The sequence below is a fragment of the Cherax quadricarinatus genome, chromosome 37 (genome assembly GCF_038502225.1).
Source record: "Cherax quadricarinatus isolate ZL_2023a chromosome 37, ASM3850222v1, whole genome shotgun sequence".
NCBI classification, from domain to species: Eukaryota; Metazoa; Arthropoda; class Malacostraca; order Decapoda; family Parastacidae; genus Cherax; species Cherax quadricarinatus.
In genome coordinates, this window is record NC_091328.1 from 7,478,762 (window position 1) to 7,490,778 (window position 12,017).

The 12,017-nt window shown below is 39.2% G+C and overlaps 3 non-coding genes across 3 annotated transcripts; 1 reads left to right on the forward strand and 2 right to left on the reverse strand.

The window, feature by feature from the left end:
• Positions 1-7,473: 7,473 nt before the first annotated feature.
• On the reverse strand, positions 7,474-7,546 carry TRNAT-AGU (transfer RNA threonine (anticodon AGU)). Its single transcript has one exon. It is a non-coding gene; the product is annotated as a tRNA-Thr (tRNA).
• A 1,825-nt stretch (positions 7,547-9,371) lies between these two features.
• On the reverse strand, positions 9,372-9,487 carry TRNAL-CAA (transfer RNA leucine (anticodon CAA)). Its single transcript has 2 exons — positions 9,450-9,487; positions 9,372-9,416 (listed from the first exon to the last, which is right to left on the reverse strand). It is a non-coding gene; the product is annotated as a tRNA-Leu (tRNA).
• A 2,023-nt stretch (positions 9,488-11,510) lies between these two features.
• On the forward strand, positions 11,511-11,583 carry TRNAT-AGU (transfer RNA threonine (anticodon AGU)). Its single transcript has one exon. It is a non-coding gene; the product is annotated as a tRNA-Thr (tRNA).
• Positions 11,584-12,017: the final 434 nt, after the last annotated feature.

Genomic DNA, 12,017 nt, shown 5'->3' on the forward strand with positions numbered 1-12,017 from the left:
CTCCACTATAAATAACAATAAAAACCAATGTAAATACTATAATGATCCACAGCTGCGCAATCTAACACATGCAGCTAGGAGGATTGGTAAAGCATACCGTGAATGTAGAACCCCAGACCTGCTCAGAACGTTCCAAGCTGCACTAACAAATGCAAGGAATAGAAAGGAAGAACTTAGGCAACAGGAATGGGAACAGTTTGTTAGTGGATTAAATAGGTCCACCCCTTTGAGTTTGGCTTGGAAAGGTATAAATAAAATAACCAGGAAAAAGACTGGCAATGTTGCTCATCCCTTTCCTCTTGAAAAAGCAAATGACCTCATAAATGACTGGTCCAAAACATCCAGGCATGAAAGCCTTCCATCTCATATTAGAAAAAATTTAGAGAGTACTTCTGAAGAAATGTTGAAACTGATTAATTTTATGAGCCAAAATATTGATGAGAGTGATTGCCTCTTTACCGAGTATGAATTAGATAATGCATTAACCAAAGGTCGATCAACTGCTCCTGGAGAGGATGGTATAACCTATGATATTCTCAGAACTCTAAGGCACGTGCCTGATAACCCTTTGTTGGCACTGTATAATCTCAGTTACATTGAGGGCGTTCTTCCTACCTCCTGGACCAATAGTCTCATTGTGCCTATCCCTAAGCCCCAACAGCCTGATACATTTAGGCCGATCTCCTTAACTAGTTGTCTTTGCAAAACTTTTGAAAGAATGATGCTTAACAGATTGTACTACAGAATCAGACATCAACTTTCCCCCTACCTCTATGGGTTCATGAAAGGTAAAAGTGTGCAGAACTGTATTTCCACCTTTCTCACTGCACACACCTCTACTAGTTTTACCACTTTTCTTGATCTAAAATCTGCATTTGATATTGCAAACAGAACAGTTATACTACATGAACTAGCCAAAATGAATATTGGTGGTAGCTTACTCTGCTGGATAATAGGATACCTGTCAAATAGAGTATCCTCTGTCCTTTACCAAGGCTTCAGAAGTGATTCTAAAGAAATGTCTTTAGGTACACCGCAGGGAGGAGTTCTTAGTCCCATGCTATTTAATATTCTGATTAATGCTCTCCTAAATGCTCTACCTGCCTCACCTAAACATATAGCTATAAGCTATGCTGATGATATCATGATCCATACAACAGGGCATAAGAAGATGAATACCATTCTTAATGAAGTTCAAGCAATTTGTAATCGACTAGGCCTTATAATATCTTCCTCTAAAACAAAGATATTAACAAGCAAACGACATCCCCCACCCATCTATTTGCAGGGTGAAATCATTAGCTACGTTAAAACTTACAGATATCTTGGTGTAGATGTACCCTTTAACAAATCCACTATACCACAACTAAACAAGAAATGCAAAGCTAGGCTAAATGCTCTCAAAGCTGTTGCTGGCTACAATCCCAACTATGGTGCTAATGTGAGAATCGTGAGAATGATGTACATAGCCTATGTTAGGTCCTTAATTGATTATGCTGCTCCCATGTTGATATTAGCTAGAGAAAGTTCCCTCCGACCCTTGGAGTTAATGCAAAATGAAGCTCTCAGGATTATTCTTGGCTGTCCCAGATCTACAAAAGTTCTTAACATGAGGAAGGAGCTTGGTATTTCTAGTATCAGTGATAGGATTGTTGAAATTAACACTGTACTCGGTATTAGAATGTTGAGAAACGAACCAGACACTGTCACAGTGAATCTTACCAAGTGTCTAGAGGTAAATACACACAGATCTAAATGGATTGTGAAAACGTGCAATTGCATTAAGTTTTATAACCTGCATGAACTGTATCACTGTTGGCAACAAGAGCATTTCACCCCTCCATGGAAGATGTGTTCATTTAATATCACATACCTACAAGTCCCTCCCAAGAAGCTCATTGCTAGTAATCCCTTCCTTAAATCTCTTGTTAGAGCAACTGCTCAAGAAGAAATTTTTCGCCTAGCTGGTAGTAATAAGTTATCACAAGTTATATACACTGATGGATCTAAACAGGAGTCTTCTGGCAGGGCTGCATCTGCTCTTGTTGCCACCTCCCTAGTTAAGAACGATAATAAATTTGTTGAGTTAGGCATAAGAATTAACAACTGGGCGTCTACACTGCAAACTGAATTGTTTGCAATCCTAATGGCGCTAAAGCTAACCTATGACACTGAGCTTGACTCTATCATCATTACTGATTCTATGTCATCATTGAAGGCTCTTGGCTCATATAATGACTCCAACAACATGCTCATTGGGGAAGCCAGGTATAGATACTCAAAAATTAGGGACAAAGGAATTAATGTACAATTGCTATGGATCCCATCACACATTGGATTACTCCTTCATGATAAAGTTGATATGTTAGCCAAGAAGAGTATCCAGAAGGAGAACGTAGAATATAACTTTGGTATAACTGTGTCTAGCATTAGGAATAATATTAGGAGAGAAGTAAATAATGAAGATGATTGTTATAGGAATGCAGTTAGAAGCCTGAGTAGATCTATAACCCACTATGATAACATGAACGTAGATAAGTATGTTTATGGAGCAACTTGCAATGTGAACAGACTGACTGATGTTGTAGTGGCCAGGCTTAGGCTTGGTTACAAGTACTTCTGGCAGTTTGGGAGACACACAGATGATCAAACTAAATGTAAATTATGTGATCAGGCATATGGTCACTGTCTTGAACACTATGTGCTTAATTGTCCACTTATTGAGGAATACAGAGACAGACAGTATAATAACCTATGTGACATGTCAAGATATCTTATTAATGAAAATAAGATACCAGATATACTAAGCAAATTTCCTAAATTTGCTTGTAACAGATAAGTGAACTATAGATATGTAGATATAAATCCATATGTATTCCTGTTAACCCTTTGGGGCCTAGTTCCTAGGCCTTTTGTGTATCCACATGCTCTCGCGCTACCGTCCACAGGATGGATATGGGGTGCACAATAAACTAGCCACTTCGGTGGCAAAATCTAAAAAAAAAAATCTGTCTTAGATCATCGTCAGCCAGCAGCACAGTCGAGTGTGAGTGAGTTTTTCCTTAATTCGCATATATGTGGGTATTTATTAGTGGTAAATTTATGCAGATCTAACCTAATGAAACCCAACAGTCAGTGCTGGATATTTTCACGGGGTTCGTATCGTCTGCTATGACATTAATTATTGCTTCATTCACGGTTTATATAAGTTTTTGGATTTCTACTTTATAAACCACTGACTTCATTCTGGTTTCCTGTAAGGAATATTTCGTCCCTGCAGGCCACACAAATCACACAGACACTGTGCAACTCAGCCATGTTTCCACTAGGTAAAATAAGACTTCTGTCGGTATTATCATCTTTAAGTGTGGAGAGTGTTTTCTGGGCCAGTTTGTCAACGAGCCCAGAAAATGTGGGGGAGATATCATGAATCGTGGCACATTCTTTTCCGAGGAATTCAAGGTTGCAGATTCTGTGGGCTTTTGAGAATCTTCATGTAGTGTTTAATAAAGGCGCTAATTATTTTAGGTTGGCTGCTAAAGACCTGCGTAAATGTGAACAAATAAAGCGCATACAAATAAAAAGATACCTGATACCACTTGAATACAACAAAGTCTCATTTAGACTCCATGACGAGGCCTCAATAAGGAAGTTCACAGCTGACCTAGAGACTGTTGACTGGCCTACAAAATTCTCCAAGGCCAATGGTGTGACACATGTGCAACATCTGGATATCTTTATTGTAGACGTTTCGCCATCCAGTGGCTTTATCAATACAGATTCTAGGACATAATAGGAAGACAGTAGAACTATATACAAAAGATGAGGTAATCAGTCCCTCGGCCTTGGAGTTAGTGTTCACAGCATCGTGGTGGAGGAGAATCTCCTCCATCACGATGCTGTGAACACTAACTCCAAGGCCGAGGGACTGATTACCTCATCTTTTGTATATAGTTCTACTGTCTTCCTATTATGTCCTAGAATCTGTATTGATAAAGCCACTGGATGGCGAAACGTCTACAATAAAGATATCCAGATGTTGCACATGTGTCTTAACTTTCATATTGTCGGTATTTTATACCTTTCTTGCACAAGGCCAATGGTATTGATGACTGGACAGACATTTTTCTTAACAAATTACTTAGACTATACAACAAACATTGTCCTATAAAAACAAAACAGATCACAAACAAACGGCTTGGTTGCCCATGACTAACCAGCACCATTCTGAAATCCATTGACAAGAAACACCAATATGAAAAGCAATATAGACAGGGCTTAATACACAAAGATATTCTTAAACACTATTCATCAGTTCTCACCAAAGTAATAAAGAAAGCCAAACAACTGTACTACTCCAGTAGATTCACAGACACTAGAGGAGATATAAAAAAGACCTGGAAAACACTCTCAGATTCTAGGGACCCACAAACTGAAAAAAACCAAGAATATTGTCCTAACTAAACCTAATGAAACACCACTACATCCCACTGACACAGCTAACAAGATAAACAACTTCTCAACCATAGGATCTAATCTCGCCAATAAAATCCCACATACCAATGCCCATGCCGGGGACTACCTAGATGGGCATTTCCCAAATTCCTTCTATCTTGCACCAACTGAGCCCACGGAAGTCACCGAGATTATAAAGTCACTTAAAAATAACTCAGGGAATCTGTCTCATGTCCCACCATTACTGTACAAGCAAGTGGCCCATGTCCTTTCACATGCTATTTCATTACTTTTTAACAAGTCACTAGAAACTAGCACCTTCCCGAAACTACTCAAGATGGCAAGGGTTACACCAATACATAAAGGTGGTGACCCTACAGACTTAAACAACTATAGGCCAATATCAAACTTACCATTGCTATCCAAAATCTTTGAGAAACTCGTGCACAGGAGACTATATTCATTTATAACGGCACAAAACATACTCAACCCCTGCCAATTTGGATTCAGGAAAAATAAAAGCACTAATGACGCAATCATAAAAATGCTAGATCTGCTCTACACAGCATTGGAAAATAAGGAATATCCACTAGGAATTTTTATTGACCTAAGAAAAGCTTTTGACACAGTAGACCACGACATCCTACTCCACAAACTTGACCACTACGGTATAAGAGGCCATGCGCTTGCTTATTTCAAATCTTACATTACTAATAGGTATCAGTATGTCACCATTAAAGACACAGCATCAACAACAAGGCCACTTGATACTGGAGTTCCGCAGGGAAGTGTCCTTGGTCCCCTGCTCTTCCTCATATACATCAATGATCTTCCAAACGTATCCCAACACCTGAAACCCATTCTCTTTGCTGACGACACGACTTATGTCATCTCTCACCCTAATCTTGCCACCCTCAACACCATTGTTAACGAGGAGCTGATCAAAATATCGACTTGGATGACAGCTAATAAACTTACGCTTGGTAGCAGAGCAGGAGATGCACAAATTAACATTAGGATCGACAACACTCTAATTACCAGACATAATGAGGGCAAATTCCTAGGTCTATGCCTTGACAACAACCTGAATTTCAGCACCCATATCCAACACATAACCAAAAAAGTATCCAAAACAGTTGGGATCCTCTCCAAGATACGATACTACGTGCCGCAAAATGCCCTTCTCACACTATACCACTCACTTATTTATCCATACCTCACCTATGCTATTTGTGCTTGGGGATCAACTGCAGCAACACACCTAAAGCCAATAATAACCCAACAAAAAGCTGCAGTAAGAATAATCACTAAATCCCATCCCTGGCAACACCCCCCCCTCCACTCTTCATAGATCTGAACTTACTCCCTGTTCAGTACATCCACACTTACTACTGTGCAATCTACATCTACAGGACCTTAAACTCCAATATCAACCTTGACCTAAAACTCTTTCTTGATAGTTGTGACAAAACCCACAGGCATAACACCAGACACAAACATCCCTACGACATTCCCCGTGTCAGACTAAACCTTTACAAAAATTCAATGTATGTCAAAGGCCCTAAAATCTGGAACACCCTACCTGAGAACTTTAGAACTGCAGACACATTCATTACCTTCAAAACTACCATTAGAAAACATCTTATCTCCCTGATACACCCCGTCAACTAACTACACGAATACCACCTGTTGGTTCACACTTACTCACTCACCCATTTGACCATAAACAGAAATATTAATCTCAATCTTAAAATAATGAATCCTGTGATACTCCAATACTGAAAGTATGTACTGTGCCAAAACAAAAGCATTCACATTGCTAAACTCACAAACTAGTATTTAGTCACTTAGCCATAATACCAACTTGCCTCATAATTTGTAATATTTTACAATTAAGAATTAAACTAAGTCTGCCCGAAATGCCTAGCCATTCTAGGTGTTCTAGTGGTACACTCTGTAATCATTATTTTACTACATGCAAACCACACAATAACCAAATTCTGTAAACTCAGCATTGTAATCCTTATAGAGAATAAACTTTGAATTTGAATTTGTGTTAGATCGAATAGAACCTCAAGTTTACCCGACTCCACTGTAGAAGTGTTGACGAAATATTTCAACTAATATAAGTAGTCTGCTTGAATTACATAACTATGGGATTTTCCATCTATGTTTGTGTATCATAGAAAATAACCTTGACCGGTCTGTAAGACCTCCCAAATATAAGCTTCTCGAGGCACCCAAATATCTGTGTCCTGTGCTGTGATGGAGTACTACAAGCAAGTGCCACTACCACTCTGTTATCTGTGCCAGTAATATTTACAGTGCTGCTATCACTCAGCCATCACCACCTTTGTGCTAGTCATAGTGACAGTGCAGCCGAGGCCAAGCAGAAAAAAAAATCTGTTTGCAGTTATTGATCAGAAATATAATTTTTAATGATTTTCGTGGAATCAAATTATTAATTTAGGTAGCGCACTCGGCTTGCCACAGAAAGGGCTTGGGTGCAATCCTGGGCAAGGCAGGACGTATGGGCAGGTCTGACACATACTGGCCTTTACTTAGTAGTAAAGGATACTAAGAGTTAGTAGTGTAGTGGTTGGTATCCTGGGAAAGGATCTGAAACAGATAGACAGAAACAAGCCACAGTTTCGCTTGATTGGTTTACTAATCGAAATCCTTTATTTTCTAGCTTACTGCGCTATATGACCGCAATACTCTTTATAACTATGGGCTTTCCGCATCCACAACTACCAAGTTTATTTTGGTACATAACGTGTGTAAATTACGTAGGATAACCCAAAAAGTCGCCCATCTCTAGAAATATTGTATCGTGCTAAAATTAATTATTCGGGTCAGCCTGGTTGACCAGGCAAGGACCAGATGGAGCCTGGCCTATGGCTTGGCTCTGAGAGTAGTAAGACTCGCGAAACACATCAAGGTAAGGTGGCCCTGGTTTTCTCATACAGAAAACCGAAATTTTCAGCCATGGAAAACTTTACCTGACGGTAGCCACAGTGCCTCCAGGGAGGATCGAACTCCCGGCCTCTGGTTTACTAGACCAGCGCTCTAGCCACTGAGCTATGGAGGCGAAGTCGCTCAAAATAACCTTTTTTACAAATATATATAATTTTGCATCACATATGACCCAGTTAGTTCAAATTCTGTTCTTTTGATAACAGACGTCTAACCTTTTAGATTCAGTGCATAAAAGTTCTAGTTATATGATGGTTGTAGATAACACACCATAGTTATACATGAATGGTATATAGTACGGACAAGATGAAGAATTACACACGTGCAACATCTGGGTATCTTTAGTAAGTTTATTCAGGTATACACAAATACAGTAACACTTATCATACATAGCAGCATATGTTTCGAGAACCTAGGATAACCCAAAAAAGTCAGACAGTGACTTTATCAATACAAATTCAAGGGCATAATATCTCTTGTCCTTGAATTTGTGTTAATAAAGCCACTGGATGGCGAAACATGTACAAATAAAGATACCCAGATGTTACACATGTCTAATTCTTCACACCATAATTAGTGACGTACTTAATTTGCCCGAAATGCTTTGCATATTAGTGGCTTTCTTTTGTGCATTCCAATGTTTTCTTACACGTAGACTACAATATCCGTACTGCACAAAGACATAAAAATTGTATTGTATTGTACTGCATAACTATACATAATGTAATGATTGCGTTCTTTTGGAAATATTGTTTCAATACAGGGTAACCCCAGGAAAATTAGTGAGATTTACACTTTATTACATGTTAACTTAGATCGATCGCTGGCACACTTGGCTCACACACTGAGGTCCGTGGTTCGATCCCCGGTACCAGTGAAAATATTGGACGTGTTTCCTTAAGACAGCTGCTGTCCATGTTCACCTATTTATTTATTTTTATTTATTTTATGTCTTTGCAAACAGTACATTGAGAATTTGTATTTACAATAATGGAGAGAGCCTCTATTATGCCTGGGCATTATGGGCCAACTTAACATTATTGGCTTACAGACTACTTAATACTAAGGATTTTATCATAGTTATACAGTAAGATAGTAATTATTTCATAGTTGTAAAGTAATTATTAATTATAAGTGAATCAAATTTGTGTAAGACAAAATATATATTCATATATTCTAAAATGCTTTTTGTGAAAACAATGATTCAATTATATTCCTGTTAACAATGGATAAAAGGTTCAAAGTGATTGTTGAAGTTATGATGTGGGAGAACATAAGTGAGTATGTGTGTACTGAGTATTTAGCATTTAGTCTAGGGTGATTAAGTGGCTTTTGAGAAGTCTTAAATTGATTTTCAGACTGGGTTACTTTAATATCTTCTGGTAATGAATTCCACATTTTGGGGCCCTTTATGTGCATAGTTTTTACACAGTGTGATATGGACACGAGGTATATCAAAAAGATGTGTGTCTTGTGTTGTGGTACCTAGGTGGAACAGAGACAGGTTAGTTGACTGGTGTGGGTCGTATTCTGGGACAAAATTAGTAAGTACTTACTTAGGTTAGTTGACTGGTGTTACCTGGAGAGAGTTCCGGGGGTCAACGCCCCCGCGGCCCGGTCTGTGACCAGGCCTCCTTAGGTGGGTGTGGGTCGTATTCTGGGACAAAATTGACCTAATTTGCCGGAAATGTTCTGAATAACAAGGGACTTTCTATATAGTAGTATGTCATTAATGTCAGCTATGGTCTGTATACCTTGTACATGTACTTGTAGAAATAAAGATTTATTGTTATTAATTATTATTATGGTATTTGCATAAATAAATCTTTGTAGAAGTATTCATTTATTTTTAATGACAAGCTGAATGTTTTTTTTTTTTTCCTTACTGGGTTCCTCTTTCGATAATTTCTGGTGTATGTCCGCAAGTGAAACGAAAATGATGTCAGGAGTGGGATTCGAACCCACGCCCTCAGAGAGGACCAGAATGCCCATGACCCTTCTATCTGAAGGGAAGTTACCTTGAGTCTGGCGCCTTAGACCACTCGGCCATCCTGACTGTGGCTCACCAACAAACATCTATCAAAAAACTGCAACAGTATTTTGTATTTAGGTTCAGCAAATACTTAAGATTTATCCCATTTAAATTTAACTACACCAAATTATATGCAACCCAATTAAATAAACTATACCAAAAATAATATTCGTGCAGAAAACCCAGCTGGAGTGCTCCATGGGTCTCGTTCTGTTTACAGCAGAAAGGGCCCGGGTTCGATTGCCGGGTTTAAGACGTAAGACAAGTCATGATATGCAAATTGTAGGCGATCTTAGTAAGTTCATTTAGGTGCAGGTACATGCACATAATTTACACAAATTATCATACATAATATTTTTAAATTACCTAGGATAAGAGGGATTTATATCCACTGGAGGACGCATATCTAACGAAGAAATTCTTGATCTGTCTTGGCTGCAACATTAACTTTGTGAGCTGCGATGCCTTCCGCTGTATTACACATATCAGATCATTTCCCAAGATTAACCGCTCTCGATATTACTAATATTAAAGTATCCCTGGTGGGATATTGAAACAGACTGGCTGATGTTTCCCCCCTGACCACCATTGACAATTTTGGCACTCATCTTAAAGATTGTTATAATTCCTGTGATTATTTCCCTGCTGAGACCTTTGACAGTGACCTTGTAAATAATACTTATCTAAATTAAGAATTGCCTGAATAAATGACTGGAAAAGTTTGATAATAGATACACAGGTGGTGTCTTCAGTTACCCGCGAGTCCAGTTACCCGCGAGTCCAGTTACCCGCGAGTACAGTTACCCGCGAGTACAATTACACAATAATTCTCTCCCAGCTCCATTATTCTTTGCTGTTAATCTCTTCTGAGAATTTACTCTTGTGGGGTGTGTTATGTTTACACTAAAGGGCTCTTGTTCCAAGGAACTGAAACTTCCCATTCTCTAACCAAACCTAATTATCTCAGCTCCCCCCCCCCCCTCCAGGTGCTGTGACTTACCGGTAACAAGAACAAATTTTGAAAAGTTCTGCATATATTGAGAAGAAGTAAGTTTTTTTACGGACAGGCACACACAAGCACAATTATCGTACATAGTAATGTGTGTAAATTACCTAAGATAACCCCAAGAAAAGGTCACTGACTTGTTTCCATTGGGATCCTTGCAATTTCCATTGGTTACCGCGGATGATTTGTTGTTGGGACGATAAGCTTACTTATTATACTAGTAATATCTTTATTTCTACAAGTACATGTACAAGGTATACAGGTCTAGCTGACATCAATGACATACTATTATATAGAAAGCCGCTTGTTATGCTGAGCATTTCGGACAAATTAGGTCAGTTTTGTCCCATGATGCGACCCACACCAGTCCACTAACACCCAGGTACCCATTTTAATGATGGGTGAACATGGACAACCGGTGTAAAGAAACACGACCAATGTTTCTACCCTCGGGTGAAACGTTGGGCACGTTTTCTTAGACCTGCTGCCTCTGTTCACCTAGTCAGTTAAATATATTATGCGTGCAGCAGCCACCGTGTGGGCGGTAGTCCAAGGATTACAGAAGTACACAATGACTCAGGGTCTGGACCGCGAGGTTTGACACCTGAACAAGTGACAGTGGTATTGAACTTGTGTACATTTTTACCTAGCGGTAAGTAGGTCCCTGGTTGCTAATAGACTGCTGTGGGCCGCATCCTGGGGGAGAAGTTTAAATGACCCAAGTGGAAATAGTCCCCGACGATGCATGGACTTGCCTGAATTATCCTGGGTGGATAACCCTCACGGTTAAAAAGCCGAACAAAATCTAATTATAATGAAGTCACTGCTAAACATAAGATATATCTGGACCGGAAAACTTCTGGTAAAATACTAGATTTATTCTTACAGGAAATAAACGTTTGACTATATTGGGTTATGCTAGATTAATTTATACTTAAATTCATAAGATATTGGTAGTTATAGACTCAGAAGAAAGAAAGTTATCGCTGGATTCGCCTTACGACAATTTTCAAAACTTGCCTGCCGTCATTAAGCTTGTAAGCCTCCATAGCTCAGTGGCTAGAGCGCTGGTCTAGTAAACCAGAGGCCGGGAGTTCGATCCTCCCTGGAGGCACGCAGTAGTGTGTTGCTATTTTGAGTAATTCTTTGCTTTCATAAACTGCAATATATTGCGATATAGCCGTTGCTCAATACTTCAGACCGGTAAGTGAATTTACATGCGCTTCAGTGTTATCCTGACCTTGCGAAGGGATTTACCACTATGGATGATATGTGCATTTTATCCAGTCTTAAAATTGTTAATAAAATGAATTTCCATTGCTTGTGGGTATTGATCTCCCCCCGCCCCCCCCCCCCCGTCCCTCGGCGGACTTTCTGGACACTGAATCAACGTTTACCGTTCTGAAGGAGACCTCACCGATCTCTCATCTTAACATAGAGCAAGCAAGCAAACAAGGACAAACTGTTACACTAAGTATCTTTTACGTCATTATCACATCTCTGTTAGTTCTCTTCCAGTGAGGTAAGGCTCAGTTTCTCTAAAGTTTT